This window comes from Mirounga leonina, unplaced genomic scaffold, assembly GCF_011800145.1.
Source record: "Mirounga leonina isolate KUSES-001 unplaced genomic scaffold, KU_Mleo_1.0 Mir_195, whole genome shotgun sequence".
Lineage (NCBI taxonomy): Eukaryota > Metazoa > Chordata > Mammalia > Carnivora > Phocidae > Mirounga > Mirounga leonina.
The window spans coordinates 585907-592751 of NW_023270490.1; positions in this window are offsets into that span (position 1 = coordinate 585907).

Consider the following 6845-nt stretch of genomic DNA (forward strand, 5'->3'; position numbering starts at 1 on the left):
AAATTTATTACCCGACTGGTTCTAGAAGTCAGAAGTCCGAAGTGGGTCTCACTGGGCCAAATTCAAGGTGCTGGCAGGCAGGGCTGTGTTCCCTTCTAGAAGTTCGAGGGGAGAGTCTGTTTTCCTGCCTATTGCAAATTCTAGAGGCAGCCTGCATCTGTTGGCTCGCAGCCCCCTTCCATCTTCAAAGCCAGCAGTAACATTCCTCTGATCTCTGCCTCTGCCTCTTTCACTAACAAGGCTCCTTTTTACTTTATTTTATTTTCTTTTATTTATTTTAAATTTTTTTTTTAAGATTTTATTTATTTGCGAGAGAGAGAATGAGAGACAAAGAGCATGAGAGGGAAGAGGGTCAGAGGGAGAAGCAGACCCCCCGCTGAGCAGGGAGCCCGATGCGGGACTCGATCCCGGGACTCCAGGATCATGACCTGAGCCGAAGGCAGTCACTTAACCAACTGAGCCACCCAGGCGCCCCTCTTTTATTTATTTTAGAGAAAGAGAAAGCAGGGGGAGGGGCAGAGGGAAAGAGAGAAAGAATCTCAAGCAGACTTCCTGCTGAGCACAGATGCTGGGCTCAATCTCACGACCCCAAGATCATGCATGGCCTGAGCCGAGACCAAGAGTCAGATGCTTAACCAACTGAGCCACCCAAACGCCCCTATAAGGACTCTTGTGATTATAGTTAACCCACCCAGATAATCTGGAATCATCTTCCCATGTCAAGATCCTTATTTTCATCCCATTGCCATGTAAGGTTACGTTTTCACAGGTCCCGGGGATCAGGACATGGGTATCCTTGGGCAGCTATCATTCTGTATACCACAGCTGGGTTCCCCAGAAGCACATTCTGAAGTAGGGATTTTGGTGCCCATGGTATATTTGGGAGTCGCCAGCAGGTGAGTAGGGAAGTGAGACACAGAGGGGAAGGAAGCCTCGATGGGGTGTGCTATCTGGCCGGTGAGCCCCAAGGACCTCTGGGAAACAGTAGAACATGCCGCAGACCTCTCTGTTCACCATTACGTGGCTCTCCCCAGGGTACCAAGCCACTGGCCCTTCTGGTCTGCCCTGTGCATGGCCGAGCACACCTCTGTGTCCCAGGAGAGCACTCAGGCCAAGGGTCTGGCATATTTAAAAACAGAAAATACCCGAACAGCATATAGCAGATACTGCCGGAGCCCCAGCCATCTGCCCTGGGCTCTCACCCCTCCTAGCTGGAGGAGGCGCCTTCCCATGGGCCGCGGGGCTTGGTCAGCCTGGGTGCAGCAAGCATTGTCAGAAGCCAAGCCCCGAGAAGCAGCGCTTAGGCAATAATGGATGGGAACCAGACGAATGAACGCCCTGGCTTTCTCATCTCTTCTCTGGGATAACTCTATGGCCTCTGTACCGGCTCCCAGAGGTGTCCAGGGGAATGGAGCCCAGATTACCCTCGATGGTGCCTGGCTTGATATCACCTTCCATCCCCCCTCCCCTGCTGCTGTATCCTGGGATCACCTCCTGAACACACTCCAATCCTTGTCTCAGGGAGTCCAAACCATGATCCAGAGGCAAACAAATAAACAGCAAAACCCCACAGCGGTGGTGTCTTAAATATTTACACCACACAAGTTAACATTTTTTTTTTAGTGCAACTAGACACATGTACACAAACAGAATACAATTGCTACATACATAACTTTCTTTGGAGAGACTCTTACAAGTCTACCTTTGAGGCTTTCCCTAAATATAAGTCCCCCACCAAACAGGGCTTCTGCCCCAAGCACCCTCCCCAGCCCTGAGACAGGAATCAGGGGAGACTGTGTTTGAGTTTTGCCTTAAATAAACAGAGAAAATAAATGTTTCCAGGAGAACAGTGACACACAGAAGCTCTGTGGGGGCAGGGGCAGGCCATCCGGGACGGCAAGGCGTATAAAGAGTCTGTGTATAGCGGGAAGAAACCAGACTGGCAGCTGGAAAGGCCAGCTGTAGGCATAGCCATAAGGGCCTTCGGTGACTGGCTCATGCTACCGAGTTGAGACATTACTCAGAGGAAACCTGAGTCAGAACAGACGCTTCTGGTGGCCAATCTTATTAGTTAGGACTAGGTTCAGCAGCAAGAGACAGGGAAGCAAAAATAGAAGGTGCTCATGTCTTTCTCGTGTAAAAGCCAATAGGTAAGCACCCCAGAACAGGCATGGCTCTCCAGCATGTCAGGGACCCGGGCACCTTCTCTCTTGTTGCTCTGCTGAGAAAAACTTTTATTTCAGATCGCTTCGTGGGTCCAATATGGCTGCTGGCAAAGTGAGACTGGGAGGGGACTGTTAGATAAAACACAATATATCCAGTTTTATTTTATTTTTTAAAAGATTTTATTTATTTGAGAAAGAGAGCGAGAGAGAAAGAGAGAGAGAGAGCACAGAGGGAGAAAGAGAAGCAGACTCCCCTGCTGAGAGAGGGCTCGATGCAAGACTCGATTCCAGGACCCTGAGATCATGACCTGAGCCGAAGGCAGACATTTAACCAACTGAGCCACCCAGGTGCCCCAATTTATTTTATTTTTTTATGTAATTTCTACACCCACCATGGCGCTTGAACTCATGACCCCAAGATCAAGAGTTGCATGCTTTTCCAAATGAGCCAGCCAGGCACACCTCCAGTTATATACATATATGTATATATATATATTTCCCTCCAGCTGTATTTTAATTTCAGGGAAACAGTGATTTTTTTAAAGAAATATAACAATGTCCCAACTATTACATGGGACATACTTACACTCAAAGAAAGTATTCATTGTTTATCTGAAATTCAAATTTAACTTCTGACAAATTACCACAAATTTAGTGGCTTAACACAACATCTATTTATTCTCTCACATTTGGAGGGCCGAGGTGTTTGGGAGAGCAGAGGTGTACGAAGAATCAGCAGGGGGATGTTCCTTGTGGAGGCCTCAGTCCCATTTCTCCACCTTTTCCAGCTTCCAGAGGCTGCCTGTATTCCTCGGCTTATGGCCCCATATCACCGCCACCTCTGCTTCCAACATCTCAACTTCTTCTGACTCTGGCCCTCCTGTGTCCCTCTTATAAGGACCGTTATGATTATACTAAGCCAGTCAGGATAATTCAGGATAATTTCCACATCTCAAAACTCTTAACTTAATCACACCTTCAAAGTCCCTTTTGTAGGGTGTCTGACTGGCTCAGTCGGTAGAGCTTGTGACTTTTGATCTCAGGATTGTGAGTTCAAGTCCCATGCTGGGCATAGAGATTACTTAAAAAAAAGAAAGAAAGAAACAGGGGCGCCTGGGTGGCTCAGTCGATTGGGTGTCTGCCTTTGGCTCAGGTCATGATCTCAGGGTCCTGGGATCGAGCCCCATGTCGGGTTCCTTGCTCATCAGGGAGTCTGCTTCTCCCTCTACCCCTTCCCCCTGCTCGTGCTCTCTCTCTCTCTCAAATAAATAAATAAAATCTTAAAAAAAAAAAAACAGAAACAAAGTCCCTTTTGCTCTGTAGTTTTCACAAGTTCAGGAGATTGAGATGTGGCTATCTTTGGGGACCGTTATTGTGCCTACCATAGAAATACAGAAGTCACCCACAAATAACTTGCTGATGAAATTTTTTTAAAAAGATTTTATTGATTTATTTGACAGGGAGAGAGATAGCAATAGCAGGAACACAAGCAGAGGGAGTGGGGAGGGAGAAGCAGGCTTCCCGGCAAAGAGGGAGCCTGATGTGGGGCTCAATCCCAGGACCCTGGGATCATGACCTGAGCCAGAAGGTAGACACTTAATGACTGAGCCACCCAGGCACCCCTTGCTGATGAAATTATTAAATCCTGTGGACCCCAATCCACCCACCACCATTCATCCATAAGTAGGTATTGAGCACCTCCTAGGTGCTCTGGCCATAGAGCTATGAACAAGACAATGTCTCTACATTAATGCATGTTCTACCTGGGGGAGAGGAGATAGTAAGCAAACTCATGTGTAAAGAGACCTTTCCCTTAAAAGGTGGAGCCCAACTTTTCTCCTCTTCAGTGTGGGCTGGACTTAGTCATTCACTTCTAAATCAACTCTAGGCAAATCGAGGGAAAACTGTATTTTGCCTAGAACTTTAACAAATGTCATTCCCCATTGCAAAACCACACCACTGACATTTATGTCAACTACAGTCAAGTCTCCAACTGCACCCTTGATCAGTCTGCATGGTGAGCCACCTTGGAGATGAAGTCATAAAAAAATTGCTACAGCCTCCTATGGCTGTTCTTTCTTTTTTTCCTCTTGGGTCACTTGCTGGGGAAGTGAGGTGCCTGATGTCACGAGCACATTCAAGCAGCTCCATGGCGAGGTGAATAACTGAGGCCTGTAGCCAACAGCCATGTGAGTGAGCCACCTTGGAAGCAGCTCCTCCAGCCCCGGTCAAGCCTTCAGATGACTGCAGCCCCAGCTGACAGCTTGACTACAACTCTTGGGAGCTCCTGAGCCAGAACCAGCCAAGCTGCTCTCAAATTCCATAGAAACTATGAGGTAATAAATGTTTGATTTTTTTTTTTAAGAGAGAGAGAGAGCAAGTGGGCTGGGGGGTGGGCAGGAGAGAAAGAATCTTAAGCAGACTCCCCACTGAGGGCAGAGCCCAATGTGGGGCTCGATCTCACGACCCTGAGATCATGACCTGAGCCAAAATCAAGAGTTGGACACTCAACAGACTGAGTCACCCAGGCGCCCCAATAAATGTTTGACTTTCAGCCATTAAGTGTTCAGGTAGTTTTACAGGTTCCGGTAATGATGCAGCAATAGATAACTAATACACAGGTAAATAAACACCTCCATTTCAAATTAAGTTTAGTGCAATAAAGAAAATAAATCAAGATGATGTGGAATCCAGTGGTGGGGGTGGGTGTGGTATGACAGGGAGGTGAAAGCCTCCCTTGTGGGTGACCTTGAGCTGGAAACAGAATGATGGAAGGTGCTTTCCAACACCAATAGACACCACATTCCCTTTTTTATAATCACAAGGCCTCAGTTAACTATTCTGAAACAAAATTTGTAGATTACAGAATCTTTCTACAGACATAATTTTTAAAAAGCTAACAAAAGGGGTCCCTGGGTGACTCAGTTGGTTAAGCGTCTGCCTTTGGTTCAGGTCATGATCCCGGGGTCCTGGGATCGAGCCCTGCGTTAAGCTCTCTGCTCAGTGGGGAGCTGCTTCTCCCTTTCCCTCTGCCCCTCTCCTGCTTGTGTTCCCTCTCTCGCTGTCTCACTCACTCTCTTTTTAAAAAAAGTAACAAAAAACAAAGACAAAACAAAAAGATAGCAATGCACAATCTGCAAATTTAATTCCAGTATATAAATGCCAAAGCACAATTACACTAAAAGATATAATAAAGCAGTCAGATGCTGGAACCTAAAAGTAGAATTCCCTGGATTATGACAATTGCAGACTGGTCGGGGCTGCTGTTGTGGCGACTCAAATACCAGGGCTGGCATAAATGGTAGTAATGTGGTTTTGAAACTGAGAACAACATTTGGTAAAGTTCCAGACAAAACGCAGTTTTCTCTTGAATTGCAGTAATAATTGCATTCCCAGAAAATTCAATATATATTCAGACTATGAAAAATACTTTGTATTTATATGTCAAGCAGATGTACGTTCTAGGTTCAGATTGCAATTAATAGGTTTTTCACCTCCAAGAATGTCTACTCCAGCCACATGAGACGACATAGGATTGTCCAGCTCTCTAGAGGATGTTGTCAAGCAATCCTACTCCCCTCTCATGACAATAAAATTTCAAAAGGTCCCTCGGGTTGGTACTGGCTTCACTGAGAAGCACTGACTGGGAGGCGCATAAGCCAAGCTCTTAATGGGAACAAAAAGGAATCCAGAGTGGTGGGAGAGTCCCGAGGAGGAAGAAGGGAAAAGAGAGATGAGGGCAGAGAAGTCAGGCATAGTGAGATACTTAGAGTCAATTCCAAGGGCAACTGAGAGGAACTGTGGGTTTTTCAGCAGGGTAGTGACATGACCTGACCTCAGTGTGGAGGATGACACAAAACACATCATTCTGTGGATTATACTGCATTTTTTGAGAGTTTCACACATCCATTCATTCACTCATTCATTCAACACATAAGGATTGAGAGGTGTCTCAGTGGGATGCATTGCTGTGTAACAAACAACCCCCAAATATAGTGGGTTAACCTAGCAATAATGTGTTGCTTTCTGCTATTCTGTGGGTTGGCTGCACACTTCTGCTGCCTCACAAGGGTTATTCAAGGTGCTGTAATCAGCTGGTGAGTTGGCTGGGGGCTGGGCTCAGCTGGGAGCTCTGGGACGACTGGAATGACTGGGCCTCTTTTTCCATGTGCTCCTTCTTCAGTATGCTCCTGAGCATCTGAGGCCTCTTGATGCACAGGCTCACTTTCACCACATTCCATTAGTCAAGGCAAGTCACAAAACTAGTCCAAGGGGGTGGAGAAACAAACTTCAGTTCCTGATGAGAAGAGCTGCAAAATTGCATTATAGCAATGGAATTTATGGCCATGAAACCTTCTACCTGGCTCTGGACCAGGCCCTGGGGAGACTGCTGCCCCTTTGTGGCCTATATCCTAGTCTGACAGCATGTAAGTCAATAAGTGCAAAAGGCCAGAAAGTGTTGTAAAAAACATCAAATAGAGAGAGGGGGGCTCCTGTACACCAGGCGGTCAGGAAGGGCCTCCTGAGATGTTTGAGCTGAGACCAGAGCATTTGAGCATGCTGCCTGGGGAATTTCTGGGGTTTTCAAGAAAGACACTGTCCTTGCAGGAGCCCTGCTCAGCACCACGGCTCCCGGGGGGGGGGGGGGGGGGGGGGGGGGGGGGGGGGGGCGGCCGGGGG